The 24,593-nt window shown below is 41.9% G+C and overlaps 1 protein-coding gene across 11 annotated transcripts in view; it reads left to right on the forward strand.

The window, feature by feature from the left end:
- Positions 1–24,593, forward strand: part of DAB1 (DAB adaptor protein 1) — a 955,902-nt gene that overhangs the window by 464,007 nt on the left and 467,302 nt on the right. For all 11 annotated transcript variants that reach the window (XM_075320416.1, XM_075320418.1, XM_075320419.1 and 8 more), the window contains exon 3: positions 10,190–10,252. The gene's annotated coding sequence lies outside the window, so the exon portion shown is untranslated. The remainder of the gene's footprint in view (positions 1–10,189; positions 10,253–24,593) is intronic.

The following is a 24,593-nucleotide window of genomic DNA, read 5'->3' on the forward strand; positions in this document are numbered from 1 at the left end:
TGTGCCGGCATCTGTGATTGGTTGCAGGCAGACTGCCATATTAGTGTAAAAATAACTAAATAATATTACAAAATGATGTGGGCTCCCACCCTATTTTTTTTTTATAGTAAATGGTCCACTTTACCTTGGCTGGTTATCAAAAATAGAGGAGACCCCAAGCCATTTTTTAATAAATTATTTAAATAAATAATTTAAGAAAAGGCGTATGGTCCCCCCTCATTTTCAATAACCAGCCAAGGTAAAGTGGACAGCTGGCTGGGGGCTGGTATTATCATGGTGGAAAGGGTCATGGTTATTTGGCCCTTCACAGCCTAAAAATAGCAGCCTGCAGCTATTTATTTAAATAATTATAAAAAAAATGTGTGGGAGCGCCTTTATTTTTCATAAACAGCTAAGGTAAAGCAGACTGCTGAGGGTTGCAGTCCGCAGTTGTCTATTTTACCCGCTCAAATTATCAAAAATAGGATGGGAGCCCATTTTTTTTTTCTAGTGGTGTCAATCACAGCCATGACAATACTTGACATGGCTGTGATGGGGCCGATAGTGCCCACACCAGAAAAACTGTAGCCTTTCAACAAGCTTTATTTGTATGACAACCCTGAACAGGAACCCGGATGCATAGTTAAAAGTTTGTGTTCGAGTCCGAGACTCGGGCACCTGTTGTTCAGTACGAACCCCGAACATTACAGTTTGGGTTCACTCATTCATAGTCACAAACCTACCTGTCTGTTCCGGTGCTGATGATCTCCGTCATGAGCCGTAGCTTTATTTCCCGGTAGTGAGGTTGACATATATGCCTGCCCTGAAATATCGAATCATCTGGGCAATTATTGAAGCCTTGATGACTGACCCATCACAGAAGCCAGTCACCCCAATCCGGGGGCAGGGTAGATGGGTCTCCTGGTCATCTATCATATGCTCCTGTGCCGGCTCAGCTACTGTTTTGGTATTCTAGACTGGTGCACAATTGTTTCCTTCCCTGTGCTCCACCTCATCTGATTTAGTCACCATTCTGATAAACCCATCTAGGCCCTTACTGGTTTAACCCCTGGTCGGCAAGACTCTTCTTTGCCATTGATTCTGGTTGACCTCATGGAGTCTCATCTGTCTTTGCTTGACGATGTTTTAGGACCGGCTTAAGTTCTTTTGCCAATTTTTATGTTTTCAATTCAGCTCACTCCACTACTCAGCAGCTACTCCACAGACACAACCCAGGGAGCCCTGTGGTGCAAATTCAAGGTTGTGTTAAGGGGAAAAAACTAGGAAACCCCTAAGAGAGACTAGCCGTAATCCCCACAATGGAAAGTGACCTGGAGCTGATGAATTGGTACATGTGGCCTCAGGACACATCCAGTCAGAGGTGAAAGGACACAAAGTGGCACGGGACTTTTATAGCACCTCTGCTATTTTGCTTTAGTAAATTTATGGGGTCACCTCTCCGACCCCGTAGTTATCGGTGGTGCATATTAGTGATCTATCACCAACGTTTATGCTGGTAAAACCTATTTCAAGGTATGATCATTCCGAGCGGTGATGGTTTTAGGCCATTTTTGGTCATAGTCAAGCCAACACCGACAACCCTGGAGCTCTCAGTCATTCCTTGACGTGACAAGTGAGATACAATTTGCACAGTTGAGATGTATAATGGATGTGAATGAGGAGAGAGACTGAACAATTCAGCCATAATCAGTTCCTCTTAACATGAACAATGGCAGCGAGATCCGTGCGGAGCCCGGTACAGAACATTCCCAAAGTCCCTCATAATTCACCCGTTCCTTTACAGTGACATAAATGATGTGTCTATCACGGTAAATCCTGACTGTTACAGCTAATATCAGTATTTAAAGGAGGCATTAGCTGTGTCGGCTGCCACCGAATCCTCCGCGTCGGGCGATTTACATTAGCATTAACTCTGCTAATGTAATGTGACTCCGAGTTAATTCAATGTATGAATATTAGTTCTATCAGCCATTCATTGCCTCAAGCTTTCACATTAATGACAGTAAAAACTATTGCGGAAAGTCCAAACGTCCAATCTGCTTAGTGCCTTGTCTATGAGTTTGCAACAAACATAAAGAGATATTTCTAGAAGCAGCGAAATTTGCCCAAGTTTCTGCAAAGAGCGTGACAAAAAGAAGAAACAAAAAGCGCCTGAAGTCAGGGAATACGATGTATGGAGCGAAGGATCATGATAATATGAGAACCTGACCCGTCGCCATCTTTACCCTATTAAATCAGTATGGTGGCGTGCACAGGGTCAATTTTGGGGGCAGGTCTTTCGAAATCTTTATATATTTGACAATTAAAGCCCCCAAATCCATTCTGCTAGCCATTGAATTGATATATGTAAATAAAAAAATAATCGTGATATTCGGTAATGGAGGGTCCCAATTTAGACCCCAAAACATATATGTCCATTTATATAATATAGACATAAGGTAATATTAGAGGGGTATTCCGGATATGGAGGCAAAAGCTGATCACAAGCTACAGATCTGATGGGCATGGCTTATCCATGCATTAAATGGATGACCACCAGTCACGTGCATTTTTAGATGAGAAGACCCCCCCTATAATAACGAAGCGTACCGGTTATGCTCGTGGGGCAATCCCTGTTTAGTGGATCCACTCACTGGACCAAAAGTACCATTCACTTGCCTAGGGGAGCGAACTGACCGGCCGCTGAGTCTTCTCTACTGCCTCTGGAGGTGGCAGCAGGTACACACACTGGTAAGCAGCCAGCAGAGGGCAGTACCAGGGGATCTACGGTACCCCAGCAGCTGGCGGACACAGAACACTCTCTGGTGGACAGCAGCAGTTGTACGGTAGGTAGAGGGATGGATTTGTTCGGGATGGATGGATATGGCAGCAGCATCCAACGTGGATACTTGTGACAGCTTGTATCGTAGAAGACAACCGGCGCAGATGGCCACAGCAGCAGATAGTAGGACACTGTAACAGAGATACAGTCATCAACAGTAATTCACTAAATCAGTAACGGCAGCAGCACTGAGGACCTGAGAACTAGTAACTAAAGTAACCCGTTGCCCAGGCACCTCCCATAGAGCAGAGGTGCCTTAAATTCCTGAAACCTCCAAGCTGACATGGGAGGCACTTCCGGGTCAGGAGGACACTGGCCCATTAAGAAAGGGGGCATGGCCTACGGGCTGAGGCTGGAAGCCTGCAAGGTTCAGAGATGCCCCGGGAGACAGGAACATGGGACGGAGACGGAACCGCCTCTATAGGATGCCCAGACAAGTGAAAATATCGACGTCCTTGCCGGGGGACGGGGGCAGGACAGTGTTAAGATGCCGGTGTGGGCGTTACAGTATCCTTCTCTATAAATATCTTTATTCTCACCTTAGATTTGTCTCTGGAGGACTCCGCCTGTCTCAGTGTTACATGGACTTGCCCATTGATTTTGATGTGATCTGTGTAATGCTTCATTTCACCTGTGGGGGCACTGCAGGGTAACTGAACACGTGCTTCTAAGTACCCTCATACATTACAGGTAATCACTGAGGATCATAGCAGTGGCATGGCCTGTAAACGGCCTTTTAGGAGGGGTTGTTGATGTCTCCACTCAATGTGTCTTGGACGCAGCAAATGACAGTTTTAGTGCCCTACGGAATAAGGGGCGAGCTGAGCTGCCAGTTTGGTGAGTGACAGCTCAGCCGTCCAACCTGAAACTGGGAGACACTGGGCTTCTTCAGGTGATCCCTGTTCTGGGTGATTGCCCAGCTACTTAGCAAAGCAATCAGTCCCAGATCAGTGCCAGTACTACAATTTGCTCAGTGGTGCATGTTTGTTGCCCTATGGCATGAGGGGTCTGCAGAGCTGCCAGTTTGGTGAGTGACAGCTCAGTCATCCAATCTCAGAGTGGGAAGTGCTCTGCTTCTTCAGGTGTTCCCTATTCTGGGTGATTGCCCAGCTACTTAGCAGAGCAATCAGTCCCAGATCACTGCCAGTCATAGTATTTGCTCATTGGTGCACGTTTCCCTTGTTTTTCTTTGCTCTGTGTTTTGACTTATTGCTGTCAGACTGTGTCCTTCTTCTGACTATCCATTTGTCTTGCCCCTTTGCTTTGATCCTCTATCCTTCTGGTATTTGTGACCTGACTACGCTTTTTGTCTTTCCCCTTAGTTCACAATGCTCACTTGTTATCTGATTCTGAAACACTTGACTACCCTGCCGCGCAGCTTGGCCGGGAGTAGAGACTAGCATTACAAATCCCTTTAATTATAGTAAATTTTGGGACGCTACTATGCAAAAAATAGTTTCTGACACTAAATATTTGGTATTTGTTGGACAACTTTGCAGATTACCGGTCACGCTAGGTACGGGGAAGTCCCAAGTGAACATCGAAAGGGAAGGGATATTCTGTGCCTACTGTGCCTAGGGAAGGGGGAGATAGTGACCCCCTGACCAAACCTTCCGCTGGCCCCTGGGTTCCCTCAACACTTTAGATAGGTTCCGCACCTATGCGCCGAGCCGGATACCTGACCCTGAATTAGGTCCTAGGTAGGGAATGGATGGGATGAGTGCATAGTCAACCTCACTAAGCTGTAAAGAACACACAGGGAATACACACCGAGGAAAGGAAATGAGTAACTTATCTCCATATGATTCAGGGAGAGGAACAGCAACAACCACAATGTTTCTCCAGATGAATACAAGCCGACTGCTTGCACTGAAGACTTGTGAAGGGTATTAGACCGATCACCAGCACAGAGTAAGGAGGAATGAGGGTATATAAAGACACAAGGGAAGTGCTGAAGATTAACAGCTGAGAAGGTGAGGTCCTAAAGAGAAGGGGATAAACCCCAAGCAGGGAAAGTCAGAAAACAGTTTATGTAGCCAAAAACTACGACCTTCTACAGCCGGAAACTACAGGACTGTCTGTCAAGCGTGACATTACCACCAATGAGTTGTGAATCTGAATAGTGAGAGGACTTCACAACTCAGCAAAGGAGATGTGAAGAGAAAACCATAAACACTGAATAAACATTACAGACAGTGTGTGACAGCTCAGTGATGAGGAGCAGTAACAATACGATTACCTATAGCCAGGTATGCTGAGGTCATTTGGACATCACTAAGGCAGTGTTTGCCCTAAATAACTTGTAAAGTTGTTGGATACAGTCTTATGAGACCTCGGAGTGTTACATGAGGCTATTTAGGGCATTTGGAAGCTTTATTGTGTTGTAAATCATAGCTGTGAGTCCAAATTTTTGAAATTTTTTTTGAAAACTGGTGAATTTGAATAACAAGACGTTCGCTCGTCCCTAATTATAATGAGGCCATGAGATTTTCGGTGTGAGAACTCATCAGCAGCCGCAGCGTCCCTGTGTTATGGATCGCGCCTCGACACTATACTCATCTTGTGCTTCCGCCACCTGTCACCGAGTGAATGACCCAGCGTAGCACGTAATGAAGCATTTACATACCTGGCCTCCATCTCCCGGCATCCAGACCCGGATTATATACTTAGATAAGATGTAACAAGAATCAGAGCATCTCACTCAGGACATAATTGTGCAAATATTCGTCATTGTCTACTGAGAATACAGAGAATTGGATGTATAAATGTTAATGTACATTGTGTATTATTAAGATATAACATATTGGTCTCTTCAAGCAGTTTGTACTTTCCCATTTCTTGCACTCAAACTTTCTGTAAATGTTCAAAAATGTCCCTATCAAAAGCTTTAATAAGATGAGGAGGAGGGAGATGCAGCTGCAGGAAATGTTCTATAGTATGAGAGTGAGCTGTAAAATGACAGGGCAAAATGGGTGAGAGCAGAAGACAGAGCTCTGACACTACACCAGGATGCACTCTGCCTGGAGGAACCATGAGATACAATTTCCAAAAAGGCAGATGGAGGGAGAAATATATAATGTACTGACTACACACAACTGCAGGAGAAGGAAGGGGTTCTATTTATTGATACAAATGTTTCTCTTCTTACCTTTCTACTTGAGCGATCCCTACATTATACATGGACCAAGATGACCGGCTCACAACAACCAACAGAAAGCAAAAGTTGTTGTTTTTTCAGTTAGTGTTTACTATTTCATGCCATTAAAGTGTTATCAGTCATTGTACAGGATGAGGAGGAGGAGGTGATCTGTGACATCAACTATTGTGAATGGTGAATCCTGTGTTATGTACTGTATACAGAGGTTATCAGTCATCCTACAGGAGGGGGAGGAGGTGAGCTGTGACTTATTATGAATGGTGGCTATTATGGCCATTATGAATTGCAGTTATATTCTTGTATATAGGAGCAGTATTATAGTAGTTATATTCTTGTACATATGATCAGTATTATAGTGGTTAGTCTTGTACATAGGGGGCAGTATTATAGTAGTTATGTTCTTGTACATAGGGGCAGTATTATAGTAGTTATATTCTTGTATATAGGGGCAGGATTATAGTAGTTATGTTCTTGTACATAGGGGCAGTATTATAGTAGTTATATTCTTGTATATAGGGGCAGGATTATAGTAGTTATATCCTTGTACATAGGAGCAGTATTATAGTAGTTATATTCTTGTACATAGGGGGCAGTATTATAGTAGTTATATTCTTGTACATAGGAGGCAGTATTATAGTAGTTATATTCTTGTACATAGGGGGCAGTATTATAGTAGTTATATTCTTGTACATAGGAGGCAGTATTATAGTAGTTATATTCTTGTACATAGGAGCAGTATTATAGTAGTTATATTCTTGTACATAGGAGGCAGTATTATAGTAGTTATATTCTTGTACATAGAAGGCAGTATTATAGTAGTTATATTCTTGTATATAGGGGCAAGATTATAGTAGTTATATTCTTGTACATAGGAGCAGTATTATAGTAGTTATATTCTTGTACATAGGGGGCAGTATTATAGTAGTTATATTCTTGTATATAGGGGCAGTATTATAGTAGTTATATTCTTGTACATAGGGTTAGTATTATAGTAGTTATATTCTTGTACATAGGGGCAGTATTATAGTAGATATATACTTGTACATAGGGGCAGTATTATAGTAGTTATATTCTTGTACATAGGGGGCAGTATTATAGTAGTTATATTCTTGTACATAGGGGCAGTATTATAGTAGTTATATTCTTGTACATAGGGGTAGTATTATAGTAGATATATACTTGTACATAGGGGCAGTATTATAGTAGTTATATTCTTGTACATAGGGGCAGTATTATAGTAGATATATACTTGTACATAGGGGCAGTATTATAGTAGTTATATTCTTGTACATAGGAGGCAGTATTATAGTAGATATATACTTGTACATAGGGGCAGTATTATAGTAGTTATATTCTTGTACATAGGAGGCAGTATTATAGTAGTTATATTCTTGTATATAGAGGCAGTATTATAGTAGTTATATTCTTGTACACAGGAGCAGTATTATATTAGCTATATTCTTGTATATAGGGGCAGTATTATAGTAGTTATAATATTGTACATAGGAGCAGTATTATAGTAGTTATATCCTTGTACATAGGGAGCAGTATTATAGTAGTTATATTCTTGTACATAGGGGCAGTATTATAGTAGTTGTATTCTTGTACATAGGGGCAGTATTATAGTAGTTATATTCTTGTACATAGGGTGCAGTATTATAGTAGTTATATTCTTGTACATAGGGGGCAGTATTATAGCAGTTATTTTCTATCTATAGTGGATGTGACAGTTGGTAAGGAGCCAGATTCTGCCAAAAGGTAAAAAGTAAAATCTTAAAAATGCAGTGAATGTTTCAGTGGATGATTTAATGTCCCTAATTCTGGTCTCATCCGTCCTTCAGGCCCCCCTAATCCCGCACATTTTACCTGCTGACAGATCACTTCATCCTCCCACCCAACTGTGTAAAATGGACTTTAGGGTCTCTAAAAACGTGTGATAAAATGACTTATGGGATCCCAGTCCATCTAATTACCCTTTATTCTAAATGTACAATTCATCTTTTATTGCTCTTACAACCGAGTCCTCATTTTACGAGGGTGAGGAAGTAGCGGAACATCATTTTTCATTTTATTATCTGTCTTGGACTGAGAATTTTGTAACCTGCGGTGATTTAAGGCTCCTTGAGAGAAGCAGTATTGATAACTTTTCCTGAAAATGTATCTTGAAGTTATTTCTTATAGGGAGAATTTTTTTTTTTTAGTGAGGGGAATTTTTGTGATATCATAATGTTTCAAGTATCAAGTGAAAAAACGCTGCGGGTTCTTAAAGGGGAACCGTCACATTAATTGTGCCGTCTTGGTCTAGGGCAGCATGGTATTGAGTTTATCAGATTGGTATACAGATTTATGCAAAATATTACTTATTACTTGTGTCAATCACTGATTAGGACCGCCCACTGGACACCTAAGCAATTAAAGAGTGCGTTTGAAACTGTCACACGGAGTTTTGCACAAAATTGGCCAACTGTCATGGCGGCATCAGGCTCTGTTCACATCTGACTCTCCGTCCGATGGTTTCTCTGGTGTTTCTGATCAGCTCAGGCAGACTCGGGCATTGACCAGCTGTGTGCCCATTCATATAACACTAGACTACTCATTAGGCTTCTTTGTTGACATGTTGCATGAAAGCCAATCACGTCTGCTCCTCTCCTTTTTAGGCTGGAGGAAATCTTCTACCAATGCCAATTATAGCTTATGCTGTGCTGGTCTGTGAATGTAGTGTCCCAGATTTGCTTGAGAGAGAGTAAGCTGTGATTGGTGTTGTTGTGGAGTTACCCGTAATCTTGTTTTTTCCACCCTGCTCTTGTTTTCCTCCTAATCTCTTATTGTTTTATAACTCTGTGTGTGCATTTGGTTTCCCCTGTTTGTCTATTTCTCTGGGTTAAATCCCACTCTCTTAAGTCCCGGTCCCACCAGGTGGAGGAGATATAAAATCAGGGCTTGTCAGGAGCAGAGTCAGGAAGGAGACTCAGACATCTCCACCAGTAGGGGTATCTCTGAGAATAGGGATAGCACAAGGCCCCCTATTCTGATGGTCAGCTTAGGGACCACAGTTTCCCACTACCCCAAAGTCCTTTGTGGCAGAAACCCCTTAATGACCTTTGCCATACATGTGCTGTTTTAGTATATGAAGCAGGCACACGAGCTGTGTCTGTTCCACCTGCGACAGATTCCAGATGTGTTATACAGCTGACATCTGCCTCAAACAGCAGTGACCTGACCTGGCTCAGATCGTTGCTGCTTAATTACTTAGATTTTATGATGGCAAAGCAGGCAAGTTTAATATTTTATTTTTTTTAATCCTTTCCAGCTCTCTTGAGCATATTATATGGCAGATTTAAATTCCATCCAAATTTGTAAAAACAAATTGTGCACCAAATCTTCCTGAAATCAATTTTGAAAGATTCATTTATCTCTAGTTAGAAACTCTATCCCAAAAACAGGTCTGTACCATGCTTTGTTAGAATAAAGTGTAGGTCACACATATTTTCCTTCACTTATTGTCTATTGCATCTCTGGAAATTCCTTTTATTGTCTATGAGATTGCTGGAAATTTCTTTTATTGTCTATGGGATTGCTGGAAATTCCTTTTATTGTTTATGGGATTGCTGGAAATTCCTTTTATTGTTTATAGGATTGCTGGAAATTCCTTTTATTGTCTATGGGATTGCTGGAAATTCCTTTTATTGTTCATGGGATTGCTGGAAATTCCTTCTTTTGTCTATGGGATTGCTGGAAATTTCTTCTTTTGTCTATGGGATTGCTGGAAATTCCTTCTATTGTTCATTGGATTGCTGGAAATTCCTTCTATTGTCTATGGGATTGCTGGAAATTCCTTTTATTGCCTATGGGATTGCTGGAAATTCCTTCTATTGTCTATGGCATTGCTGGAAATGGTCAAGTTCATCGATTGGCTACTTTTGGCAATAAATAGAGCAAAGGACAAGCATAACCAACCCCTAACAGAGTAGTGTTGGTAGGAAATGGCGCAGTCAGACCCCCCCAAGTTGGAAACAAGCCTTTTATGGGAATTAACACTGTGGTCAGGAAGAATAGTTCAATAATATATATTTCATGGGGATTTTTTTTTATTTTAAAGTGAGAGAAATGTGAAAAATCTGTAAAGACATCTCGTAATTTGCTGAGTATTGATGTGTTTGTATGAGACTTTCTGGACCGCGGCATTAATAGCATTTCTTTCCTTTAACCAGTGAAGAAGTCATGGTGAGCGAGAAGCGGCTGTTCTTCTAGAAGGAATGCGCGCTCTTCCCCAGGTATCCATTCTCCTTCTTTTCTACTTCAATTGCAAATTACATGAAGATACAATATTGCTTTTTACTTATGTTTATTGATATTGACTTCCCGGGCCCGCGAGGCGACGTGGCGCATGTGCCCATTATGGGACGGCGCGGGCGGCAGTTTTAGTGCTTTCACGCTGAGTCAAATGTAGAGGAAGATGCCACATTAGCGAAGTTTTCCTGCAAAGCATCCTGGGATTTCTGCGTCGATGCTCAGACTGAAGCTAAGCGATAACAATGTCATAAAAAATAAAGGGACATAATTAAGTTTTATGACACGTTTCCATCATCAGCGCATGACCATCTATTAGACCGTGCTGGACAGTATTCACACAAGCGTTTCCTCCAGCACAATGGCCTCCAAACTGGTGCAGAACTACAACACCCAGCATGCCAAGATACCACCAGAGTGTGCTGAGAGTTGTGGCTTTACAACAAATATAGAACCACAGGATAGAAACCAGCGCTATAAAGAGTGAGAAAAGCCGTTATCACTATATAATTCAGTATAATGGGTCAGGGGCATAAAGGGGTACTGCGGCCATAAATTTTAATGGTATTAGCGCTAACACCATTGTTTCTATAGGTCGTTCTATCTATTCTTTATTAGAGCTGTACATTACCTATCCATGATGTTTCCCTCAATTGAAAAGTTAGAATATGTGCACAATAGTCATTTAAATATAGCCTCATTCAACTGAAATTGACAAAAGGGAGGAGCATAGTGAGCAGCAATGCTGATTGGCTAATATCTGTTTGCAGAAAAGCAGTGTCATAACTAGATTTCGATTGGCCTCGGTACAAAATGTGGACCCCACCTGCATGTTGCTCAGATGTATGGGCCCTTGAAGCATCCTATAAAGACATATGTTTGACCCCATCTACTGTTGTCCCCCATTTTGGCCTCTTCCTGTAATAATGTTCCCCATCCTGGGCACCAATCTGTAATAATGTCCCAACTTCCTTGGATTCTTCCCTTAATAATGTCACCACATCCTGACCCCCTCCTCTAATGTCCTCCATCATGAGCCCATTCCTGTAATAATTTCATCCATCATGAGCCCCTTCCTGCTATAATATTCTCCATCCTGGCCCCTTCCTGTAATAATGTTACCACATAATGGGATACTTCTGGTAATAATGTCCTCCATCCTGACCCCCACCTTTAATGTCCTCCATCATGGGCCCTTTCCAGTAACAATGTCCCTCATCCTGGGCCCTTATCTGTAATAATGTGGCCACTTCCTGAGATCTTTCTTATAATAATGTCTCCCATCCTGACCCCCTCCTTTAATATTCTCTATCATGGACCCCTTCCAGTAACAATGTCCCTCATCCTTGGCTCCAATCTGTAATAATGTGGCCACTTCCTGGGATCCTTCCTATAATATCATCTCCCATCCTGACCCCCTGTTACGGGGGGACCGGCAGATTAGGACCAGGGGGTATATATCCTAATCGCCAGTCGGGGCCCACCGTGCTCCAGATGACAAAGGAGCTGCTGGCACCTGAGGGTTAGGCGGAGACTATAGAGCTGGATGGCTCTGAGATAACCCAGGAACTCTGGGAACCGGTCACGTGTGTTGGGACACGTCAGACCGGACGACAACCCGATTAGCGTTTTGGTGCACCTAGCGCTACACCAACCACGTGTGCAGGAAACACGTCAGGCCGGGTGGTAACCAGGTAGCGTTGACCGGAAGACCGCCACGAAAGCGCCCTGTCGGCCACGTGTGTAGGACACGTCAGGCCGAGCGGTCCTCCGATTAGCGTTTCTGGCCACCTCTCGACTGGCCACGTGTGTGTAGGACACGTCAGGCCAGATGGGTACACCAGTAGCGTTGACCGGGAAGCCGAGGAAAATAAGGAACACCCTGTTAACTCCACAGGGGTCCTGGAGTACGCTGTCCGTGCGTGTAGGGGGCACAACCGGACAGGTGGCGCAGCAGGTGCGTTGTCCGTGTGCGTAGAGGCACAATTGGACAGGTGGCGCAGCAGGTGCGTTGTCCGTGTGCGTAGGGGGCACAGTCGGACAGGAAGCACAGCAGCCGCAGCCCAGTTAACGCCACTGGGCTGCTATAGCAAGACTGGAACGGCAGGAGGGAAGCACGGCGCCTGACCCTGATGTGCTAAGCCACGAATCTTGGTGTGACAGGCACCGTTCGCCTAGCCCTACCTACCGCTTCCCAACATAGGCTTATGCCGCAATGAGGCTCTAACATGGAGGTGTGCTCTGACTGAGCAAAAGTGAAGACTGCGCACCTCCATGTTGTCTCCAGCCCCTTTTATAACCTGGGTCCACCCCAAACCCAGGGTGGAACCACCAAGGTCCAATAGCAGATTGCCATGTCAGCAGCGATGTCACCAGCGACCTATCCGGAACCGCCACATCAATGATGACCTCATGGCAGCCGCGCCCCAAACACTTCACCAGTCATCGTCTGATGACCAATGGTGAGGTGCCAGATCATAGGGGCGGGCCTCTGCGAGCAAGTCCGGAGTTGCCACGTCATCAGGACACCTGACACCCTCTGCCCTATCAGGGCCTGCCACCTCACGGACATGCTCAGTGAGGTCCTTACCGGACCTAGCCTCTGGTGCACTAAGTGCCTGAGCATGCTCAGTAGCCTGAGCCACAGGCTTAGAAAGCAGACTATCAGTTTGAGCATGCTCAGTAGGCACATCCCAGAACTTAGACACAGCACGAAGTCCAAGTACCTGTGCAAAGAGGCTGTTAGGATTAATTGTGGGAGCATGCTCAGTAGCCTGAACTGAGGACTTAGTCTCAGACATAACACAAACAGGCTGAGCATGCTCACTAGGCAAAACACCGGGTTTAGACTCTGGCTGGGGTAAATCGGTGCACGCATGCGCACTAGCCGCCTCTCCACACTTAGACGTGGTGGAAGGAACAGCCAACTGGACGACCCGAGGCACGGTCAAGAACGGCAGCCGGCGCCTGGGCGCAACAGGAACCGCAGCAGGCTGCTTGCGGCTATGGCGGCGCCGGTTCGTAACACCCCCTCTTTTAATATTCTCCATCATGGGTCCCTTCAAGTAACAATGTCCCTCAACCTGGGCTCTCTTCTGTAATAATGTGGCCACTTCCTGGGATCCTTCCTATAACATCATCTCCCATCCTGACCCCCTCCTTTAATATTCTCCATCATGTGCTCCTTCCAGTAACAATGTCCCTCATCCTCGGCTCCAATCTGTAATAATGTGGCCACTTCCTGGGATACTTCCTATAATAATGTCTCCCATCCTGACCCCCTCCTTTAAGATTCTCCACCATGTGCCCCTTCCAGTAACAATGTCCCTCATCCTCGGCTCCAATCTGTAATAATGTGGCCACTTCCTGGAATCCTTTCTGTAATAATGTTCTCCATCCTGGACTCAAACATGTAATAATGTCCCCTATCCAGACCCCCTACTTTAATGTCATCCATTATGGGCCCTTTCCTATAACAATGTCCTGCATCATGGGCCCCTTCTTATAACAATGTCCTCCATCATGGGCCCCTTCCAGTAATAATGTCCACCATCCTTACCCCTTCCTGTAATAACACCCATCATCCAGAGCCCCTTTCTGATATGTCTCCAATCCTGGGCTCTTGACAGTAATAGTGTCCTCCATATTTCACCTTTCCCTGTTTCCAGAATGTGTGGAAACCTCTTCCATAGCCAGCACAGAGGCTTGCGGTTGGCTTCGGGATGTCCGCCAATGGTGACATATGACATCACTGCCATGCGCCATCCGTGATGAGAATGCTGATGTCAGCTGCCAGCCTTCAATTGGCGAAGATGAAATTGGGGCTGGTGTGGGTGTGCGCCCCTCTTGGTCATGGTTGCACACTCACCGAATGCAAATGTTACACCCCTGCTGATGACAAGCCACTTATCTATGTCCAGAGAATGCAGAAGTATCAGTAAGAGGGAAACGAGCCAGAAATGTATATACAGAAATACTATTCTAGGGACGGATATTATCGCTGTCCGTGTCATCCTTTACTATGGCAGAAAGTGACGAGCGCCGCTGACAATGAAACACTGAGGAGGAGCAATAAAATCCATAGGTTTATTGTGGATCATTAAAATCCCGGCGAGTCATAGAACAGAAGCAGCAGAAGAATCACAAAGGACGACGGCTTTTATGTTTACTTCTGGAAGATACATTGTATCCATTACAAAAACAGCGCAGAGTCCCGGAGCTGACACTTGTAATGATGGCCAGAGATGAGGGAATCAACAGTCTCCATCCTTACAAGCCCACCCAACAAGGGAACATGCTCCGAAAAAGCGGGAACAATGACTGGCATGGGGCACGGGGCTTAGAGATGGTTGGTTCATAGTTGGTTATTAAGAAATTGTTCATGATGTAAGGGGGAAGGGCACGGAGAGCGGTAACAAACATTACCTTCTATTTTTCATGCCAAAAATCACCGCCATGGTCGGGGGCCCAGTTTATCTTTTGTTTTAAAATGATTTCTTTTCTCAAGATAATGCAAGGGATAATCCCAAATATTTGCATGACCCATTATTAGTCCATAGCCACTGGACCTGAGTCCTGTTAATTGCCTCCTACTTGCCCGAATCCCACATGCCTGTGTTGTGCCAAGAAGATGGCTCTTGAATCAGAAGAGATGCCAGTTTCCAGGGCTCTGGTCCGGCAGCATGGGACTATAGAGATGGCCACTGGGCCAAGGTCCTGCAAACCTTTTTGGTCCTCAGTGCATTGTATGAATTTACAAATGAGATGGAATTAATTTTGTATCAATAGAATAGGTGCTAGCCTTCTGATTAGTGAGGGTCTGACTGCTGGGACCACCAGTGATCTCGAGAACAGGTGTCATGCATGGACAAGGGAAAGGTTTGGCGTGGGGCAAAACATACAACAAACAGCGGTTTTGCCATGACAAACTGGGGGGGCACATTAACGATGGTGGTCCCTAGCGCTAGTGAAAGGGAAGATGGACATCTAGTCCACTTGCCTGCAACTGTACCCTTCACTCTTAACCAGTTCCTATACAGGTTCCTCACCTGTCGCTGAGAGATTATAGGCTAGTCCTGGCTAGTGAGTGGACAGGTAAGGATCACTAGCCCCAGCGCTGCACTAAAACAACACACAAGGGAAGGAAGACAAACAGGGGAATCAACAAAAGATAAACTCAAACTTCTTGGCTACAGTCAGGTGCCAGAAGTGCAGCCTACACCACTACAAAAAGGAGACAGTTGCATACTGTCTCCTTTTTGTTACTATATTTCATATTCAGTTTGCACTTGTTCACATTAGAAAGATAGGATGTGCCATCAGTCTTTTTCTTAGCTTACAGCACAACAGACAGAAAAGAGTTCCAGCAACTCCTTCCACCTCCAGGCCAAGTTTCAGATTGATGATGCAGTACAACCAGCATCCGCAACAGGGAGTAGAGGGTAAATATAGGGACTGGAGCGGTCCCAAACCAGAAGCACCTGAAAAGGTAATGAGAAAGTTGCTGGGAAGGAAAAACTGACATTAACCCATTACACGCCAAAAGAAAGGAAACTAGCTTTAATATTGAGAGCCTTGCATTGAAATGACTCTCTAGCCCTGAATCTGTCACTAGTTTCATAATGCGGAGAGACAGCTGTGACAATGGGGCTTTGAAATGCTCAGCCAAAATGGTGACACCATCGCTCAATTCATTTTCTATGGAAGTCCTGGAGAAAGCTGAGTCCTGTATTTGGCAATCTCTGGCACTTCAGATCTTGTTATGTGTCCTTGCGGTCGGACCGAGCTAATCCAAATACTGTGGCCTATGCTGGAGATATGTGATAACTTTCAATAATGGGAATACTGTACTTTTCATTTCATAAGACGCATCCCTAATATATAGGAAAAAAAGGGGGAAAAAAATATGGTCTCCGTCTTATAATCTGGTGGTGTCTTACCGGAGGGTGGACGGCAGCAGTGGTGCAGGAGCGGGGTCATAAGAGGCAGTAGCAGTGGTGGAATAGGGCGATGCTGCGGGCGGTGCAGTGAGTGTCCCAGATGCTCACTGTATTGGATTTTTTGGATTATACCATTTTAAAAATTAAAAATAGAAATAAAAAGTTATAAATAAAATTAAATAAGAATAAAAAATAACTAAAAAATAGAAATAAAAAAACTAATAGAAAAATAAAAAAAGAACTAAAATAATATATAAATAAAAAATAAAAATTACACATAAATAAAAAAAATACATTAAAAACGAAAAATAGAAATAAAATAATATACTGTATATTGAGGCAGGAGGAGCATTTAGAAACTGTCGGCGGTGCGGGCTTCAAAGAAATGATGCCTGGAGTTGTTGTGTGCGTAGATAGAGCTCTCAGCTTAATAACGAGCCAAAAGCTCATCTGCGCATGCGCCATTTTCCTAAAGTCCACTGCAGGGAGATCAATGGGCCGGAGACAGCGCGTGCGCAGATGAGATCTGGAGCTGAGAGCTGCATCTGCGCACGCGCCAACTCTTGGCACCTTTATTGACGTGTGCGCAGATGGACCTCTCAGCTCAATGACAAGCCAAGATCTCATGTGCACGCGCCCCCTCTGGGTGCCATTTTCCTAAATTCAACTGCAAGGAGATCAATGGGCCGAAGACGGTGTGCGCGCAGATGAGATCTAGAGCCAAGAGCTACATGTGTGCACGTGCCAACTCCGGGCTCCCAGCTCAATGACAAGCCAAGATCTCATCTTCGCATGCGCTACCTCCGGGTGCCATTTCTCTTAAAGCCACTGCAGGGAGATCAATGGGCCGGAGACGGTGCATGTGCAGATGAGATCTAGAGCCAAGATCTGCATCTGCGCATGTGCCAACTCCGGGCTCTCAGCTCAATGACAAGCCAAGATCTCATCTGCGCATGCGCCACCTCCGGGTGCCATTTTTCTTAAGTCCGCTGCAGATCAATGGGCCAGTGACTATGCGTGCGCAGATGAGATATAGAGCCGGGACCTCAATCTTCGCACTCGCCGACTCTGGGCGCCATGATTTGAAGCACGCACCGCCAACATTTTCTGAATGGTGGCCCCTGCCTCCCACCCCGCAGCACAGCGCCTGCGGCCAGCAGCACAGCGCCCGCAGCATCTCCTGTGACCTCTCTCCACCTTCCCTGGTGAGCTACATTTGGATTATAAGACGCACCCCTCATTCTCCTCCCAAATTTTTGAAAGGAAACGTGCGTCTTATAATCCGAAAAACACGGTAATCCTTTAGAGGCCAGATGATTAATGTTCTAAGATAAAGAAGAACCCAACCCTAAAAAGCAAAATAGTAACAAAAAGAAACTGGTCGACAGCACATGGCTGCTCACAGAAGACCAAGAAGTACCTAGAGTTTAGAAACCGAACCCCGGAGAATAAGAATAACCAGCGATGGAGACGTTTCTCCGTCCTTCTGTGTTATACCAGGACTCTACATGTGACTCTGCTATTTTCGGAGAGAGAACACGGATTTCTTGTCAAATCCGATGTGTAACAGAAGCGAATGCATCTTTAGGGATTTCTTCTGACTCAGAAAAACTGCTGAGAAGTTGGAATCTCTTTTATTTCGGCTTTGGACAATGTTTGTCCCTCTGCGCCGCTCTCACCACAAACTTAATAAAATGCTGCTCTTGTTTGATTTGTTCAATAAATGCAGCGGAGACGAGCGCTACTTCTCTTATTAAATCTCACAGATGTTCTTTAAGCTACTGTGTGCACAAAAGCCAATTGCCTCAAACCTCTGCTCGGCTTTAAGAGATTGAAAGCTTTACAATATTGTGTCGTGAGAGGTTTACAAGAGCAAAAAGAGGAACAAATGACATGAACCGGCAATGAGACGTAAGAGGAACACTAAGTAATGCTGAAGAAAATAACACATAAGTAATAGAATACCGCCCCAATGTGTAACTGATATAATGTAACTGGTAAAATACCGCCCACTAAATACAAGGATATAACTACTGTAATACTGCTCCTGTGTACAAGAATATAACTACTATAATACTACCCCTATGTACAAGAATATAACTACTATAATACTGCCCCTATATACAAGAATATAACTACTGTAATACTGCCCCTATGTACAAGAATATAACTACTATAATACTGCCCCTATATACAAGAATATAACTACTATAATACTGCCCCTATATACAAGAATATAACTACCATAATACTGCTCCTGTGTACAAGAATATAACTACTATAATACTGTCCCTATGTACAAGAATGTAACTACTATAATACTGCCCCTATGTACAAGAATATAACTACTATAATACTGCTCCTATATACAAGAATATAACTACTATAATACTGCCCCTGATGTACAAGAATATAACTACTATAATACTGCCTCCTATGTCCAAGAATATAACTACTATAATACTGCCCCTATGTACAAGAATATAACTACTATAATACTGCCCTCTATGTACAAGAATATAACTACTATAATACTGCCCCCTATGTACAAGAATATAACTACTATAATACTGCCCCCGATGTACATGAATATAACTACTATAATACTGCCCCTATGTACAAGAATATAACTGCTATAATACTGCCCCCTATGTACAAGAATATAACTATTATAATACTGCTCCGATGTACAAGAATATAACTGCTATAATACTACCCCTATGTACAACAATATAACTACTATAATACTGCCCCCTATGTACAAGAATATAACTACTATAATACTGCCCCTATATACAAGAATATAACTACTATAATACTGCCCCTATGTACAAGAATATAACTGCTATAATACTGCCCCCTATGTACAAGAATATAACTATTATAATACTGCTCCGATGTACAAGAATATAACTGCTATAATACTACCCCTATGTACAACAATATAACTACTATAATACTGCCCCCTATGTACAATAATATAACTACTATAATACTGCCCCTATATACAAGAATATAACTACTATAATACTGCCCCTATGTACAAGAATATAACTGCTATAATACTGCCCCCTATGTACAAGAATATAACTATTATAATACTGCTCCGATGTACAAGAATATGACTACTATAATACTGCCCCTATGTACAACAATATAACTACTATAACACTGTCTCTATGTACAAGAATATAACTACTATAATACTGCTCCTATATACAAGAATATAACTACTATAATACTGCCCCTATGTCCAAGAATATAACTGCTATAATACTGTTCCTATGTACAAGAATATAACTACTATAATACTGCCCCTATGTACAAGAATGTAACTACTATAATACTGCCCCTATGTACAAGAATATAACTGCTATAATACTGCCCCCTATGTACAAGAATATAACTATTATAATACTGCTCCGATGTACAAGAATATGACTACTATAATACTGCCCCTATGTACAACAATATAACTACTATAACACTGTCTCTATGTACAAGAATATAACTACTATAATACTGCTCCTATATACAAGAATATAACTACTATAATACTGCCCCTATGTCCAAGAATATAACTGCTATAATACTGTTCCTATGTACAAGAATATAACTGCTATAATACTGCCCCCTATGTACAAGAATATAACTATTATAATACTGCTCCGATGTACAAGAATATGACTACTATAATACTGCCCCTATGTACAACAATATAACTACTATAACACTGTCTCTATGTACAAGAATATAACTACTATAATACTGCTCCTATATACAAGAATATAACTACTATAATACTGCCCCTATGTCCAAGAATATAACTGCTATAATACTGTTCCTATGTACAAGAATATAACTACTATAATACTGCCCCTATGTACAAGAATGTAACTACTATAATACTGCTCCTATGTGCAAAACTATCCAGGGATAGGGTGACCCGTGACCAAGCCTACCCCGGACTACCCTAAATAGGTTCTGTACCTATGCGCTGAGCAGGATACCTGGCCCTGGCTGACCCTGACCTGGGATCTAGGTAAGGAATGGATGGGGGTGAGTGCTTAGTCAACCCCACTAAGCTCTAAAGACAACACACAGAGCACAAACGGAGACGTGAACAAGCAACGTATCTCCATGAAGCCTCAGGGAGAGGGACAGCAACAAACAACGTTTCTTCTGATGAATACAAGCCGACTGCTTGCATCCAAGGCCTGTATAGGAATATAACTATCACCAGGAAACACCAAGGGGAAATGTGGGTATTTAAGGACACAAAGGGATGTGATGATTAACAGCTAAAAGGTGAGGATATAAGCAGTGTCCTAAAAGCAAAGGGATTAACCATAAGCAGAGATAATACATAGGATACTATTACACCACAGCAGTAAGACTAGAAGGTCAGGGAACAGTTTGTGTAGCCAAAGCCTGCGACCTTCTACATCCCGACACCACAGGACAGTCTGTCAACCGTGATAAAAATCAATCAATAAATCAAGTATTCACAATGACTATTGAAAGTGTGGTGGATTTTCTCATTTGGATATTTTTGGGTTACTCCCACTCTTCCTGCACCTCCCATATATATCGTGTGCAGATCAATATCTTAAACGATTTATAAACTGTGACACACTCATGACAATAATACTTTATTATCAAGTAAATTCATTGGGAAAAATAAACTAGTTCTTTGTCCCCCCAGTATTCTTTGCCGCCTTAGGCACTTGCCATTGTTTACTCTATGGTTCATTAAACTTCGTTTTTACCCTACATATCATATCTTGCAGATTTTTCAGATCCGGCTTCGGCTTCACACCTAGGATTCTCCGTACAAGTCATTAGGGCATGCAAGATTTTCAGCGATTCTATTAAACTTATGAATGTAATTGAGACTTTTAATAACAACCATTTTATATTCTTGCCTCTTGAGTTTAAATTATATTAGCAATTAGGACCTTAAGCTAATCTCATGCATATGCATCAAATAATTACAGTATGAAAACAATATATCAACAAAATGTGGTAATCAGACCTGTTCTGTAGGCAGCCGCCATGAGGTAATAGACGGCGATTATTCATTAATCATTCATTATGCAGAATGTAATTGGATTTAGAACATTTGTTATGGGCATATTTGAGAAGTCAAGGTAGATTATCTGTACAAGTAATTATTGAATTCTCCGTTATAAATAGATTTAGAATTGATTAATGCCAATGTTAAAACAGAAAGTTTTCTTAATTTACAACAATATACAATTCAGAAATGTTTTATATTCCGACCGAGAGAAGAAATAATCGCTCGCTAATAAGTGTAAGGCTGATTTCTGGGGGAACCAAAGGTTTTATACTGGTCACTCCGTGCACAGACCTAAGAGATTACTCCATAGGATTATATACAAGATGTATAGCTTATCCCAGATGTACATATAAAGTTATGCAGAGAAAATACCCAGGTCATACCAGCTGTACATATATAATTATATACAGGAGATGCCCAGGTTATACCGGCTGTACATATATAATTATATACAGGAGATACCCAGGTCATACCAGCTGTACATATATAATTATATACAGGAGATGCCCAGGTTATACCGGCTGTACATATATAATTATATACAGGAGATGCCCAGGTTATACCGGCTGTACATATATAATTATATACAGGAGATGCCCAGGTTATACCAGCTGTACATATATAATTATATACAGGAGATGCCCAGGTTATACCAGCTGTACATATATAATTATATACAGATGTCCAGGTTATACCGGCTGTACATATATAATTATATACAGGAGATGCCCAGGTTATACCAGCTGTACATATATAGTTATATACAGGAGATGCCCAGGTTATACCGGCAATACATATATAATTATATACAGGAGATGCCCGGGTTATACCGGCTGTACATATATAATTATATACAGATGTCCAGGTTATACCAGCTGTACATATATAATTATATACAGGAGATGCCCAGGTTATACCGGCTGTACATATATAATTATATACAGGAGATGCCCGGGTTATACCGGCTGTACATATATAATTATATACAGATGTCCAGGTTATACCAGCTGTACATATATAATTATATACAGGAGATGCCCGGGTTATAGCAGCTGTACATATATAATTATATACAGGAGATGCCCAGGTTATACTGACTGTACATATATAATTATATACAGGAGATGCCCAGGTTATACCAGCTGTACATATATAATTATATACAGGAGATGCCCAGGTTATACCAGCTGTACATATATAATTATATACAGGAGATGCCCAGGTTATACCAGCTGTACATATATAATTATATACAGATGTCCAGGTTATACCGGCTGTACATATATAATTATATACAGGAGATGCCCAGGTTATACCAGCTGTACATATATAGTTATATACAGGAGATGCCCAGGTTATACCGGCAATACATATATAATTATATACAGGAGATGCCCGGGTTATACCGGCTGTACATATATAATTATATACAGATGTCCAGGTTATACCAGCTGTACATATATAATTATATACAGGAGATGCCCAGGTTATACCGGCTGTACATATATAATTATATACAGGAGATGACCGGGTTATACCGGCTGTACATATATAATTATATACAGATGTCCAGGTTATACCAGCTGTATATATATAATTATATACAGGAGATGCCCAGGTTATACCAGCTGTACATATATAATTATATACAGGAGATGCCCAGGTTATACCGGCTGTACATATATAATTATATACAGGAGATGCCCGGGTTATACCGGCTGTACATATATAATTATATACAGATGTCCAGGTTATACCAGCTGTATATATATAATTATATACAGGAGATGCCCAGGTTATACCAGCTCTATATATATAATTATATACAGGAGATGCCCAGGTTATACCAGCTGTACATATATAATTATATACAGGAGATGCCCAGGTTATACCGGCTGTACATATATAATTATATACAGGAGATGCCCGGGTTATACCGGCTGTACATATATAATTATATACAGATGTCCAGGTTATACCAGCTGTATATATATAATTATATACAGGAGATGCCCAGGTTATACCAGCTGCACATATATAATTATATACAGAATATACCCAGGTTATACCGGCTGTACATATATAATTATATACAGAAGATGCCCAAGTTATACCGGCTGTACATATATAATTATATACAGAAGATGCCCAGGTTATACCGGCTGTACATATATAATTATATACAGGAGATGCCCAGGTTATACCGGCTGTACATATATAATTATATACAGGAGATGCCCAGGTTATACCGGCTGTACATATATAATTATATACAGGAGATGCCCAGGTTATACCGGCTGTACATATATAATTATATACAGGAGATACCCAGGTTATACCAGCTGTACATATATAATTATATACAGAATATACCCAGGTTATACCAGCTGTACATATATAATTATATACAGGAGATACCCAGGTTATACCAGCTGCACATATATAATTATATACAGGAGATACCCAGGTTATACCAGCTGCACATATATAATTATATACAGGAGATGCCCAGGTTATACCAGCTGTACATATATAATTATATACAGGAGATGCCCAGGTTATACCAGCTGTACATATATAATTATATACAGGAGATACCCAGGTTATACCGGCTGTACATATATAATTATATACAGGAGATGCCCAGGTTATACCAGCTGTACATATATAATTATATACAGGAGATACCCAGGTTATACTAGCTGTACATATATAATTATATACAGAATATACCCAGGTTATACCAGCTGCACATATATAATTATATACAGGAGATGCCCAGGTTATACCAGCTGTACATATATAATTATATACAGGAGATACCCAGGTTATACCAGCTGTACATATATAATTATATACAGGAGATACCCAGGTTATACCGGCTGTACATATATAATTATATACAGGAGATACCCGGGTTATACCGGCTGTACATATATAATTATATACAGGAGATGCCCGGGTTATACCGGCTGTACATATATAATTATATACAGGAGATACCCAGGTTATACCGGCTGTACGTATTTCTCCTCCTCCCTGTATATACCCCTCTCGTCTACACTCCAGTATACAGCTGTGAGATGCTTCTTCTGGCTGTATATATATAATTATATACAGGAGATACCCAGGTGATACCGGCTGTACATATATAATTATATACAGAATATACCCAGGTTATACCAGCTGTACATATATAATTATATACAGGAGATGCCCGGGTTATACCGGCTGTACATATATAATTATATACAGGAGATACCCAGGTGATACTGGCTGTACATATATAATTATATACAGGAGATG

The sequence above is a fragment of the Anomaloglossus baeobatrachus genome, chromosome 8 (genome assembly GCF_048569485.1).
Source record: "Anomaloglossus baeobatrachus isolate aAnoBae1 chromosome 8, aAnoBae1.hap1, whole genome shotgun sequence".
Taxonomy (NCBI): domain Eukaryota; kingdom Metazoa; phylum Chordata; class Amphibia; order Anura; family Aromobatidae; genus Anomaloglossus; species Anomaloglossus baeobatrachus.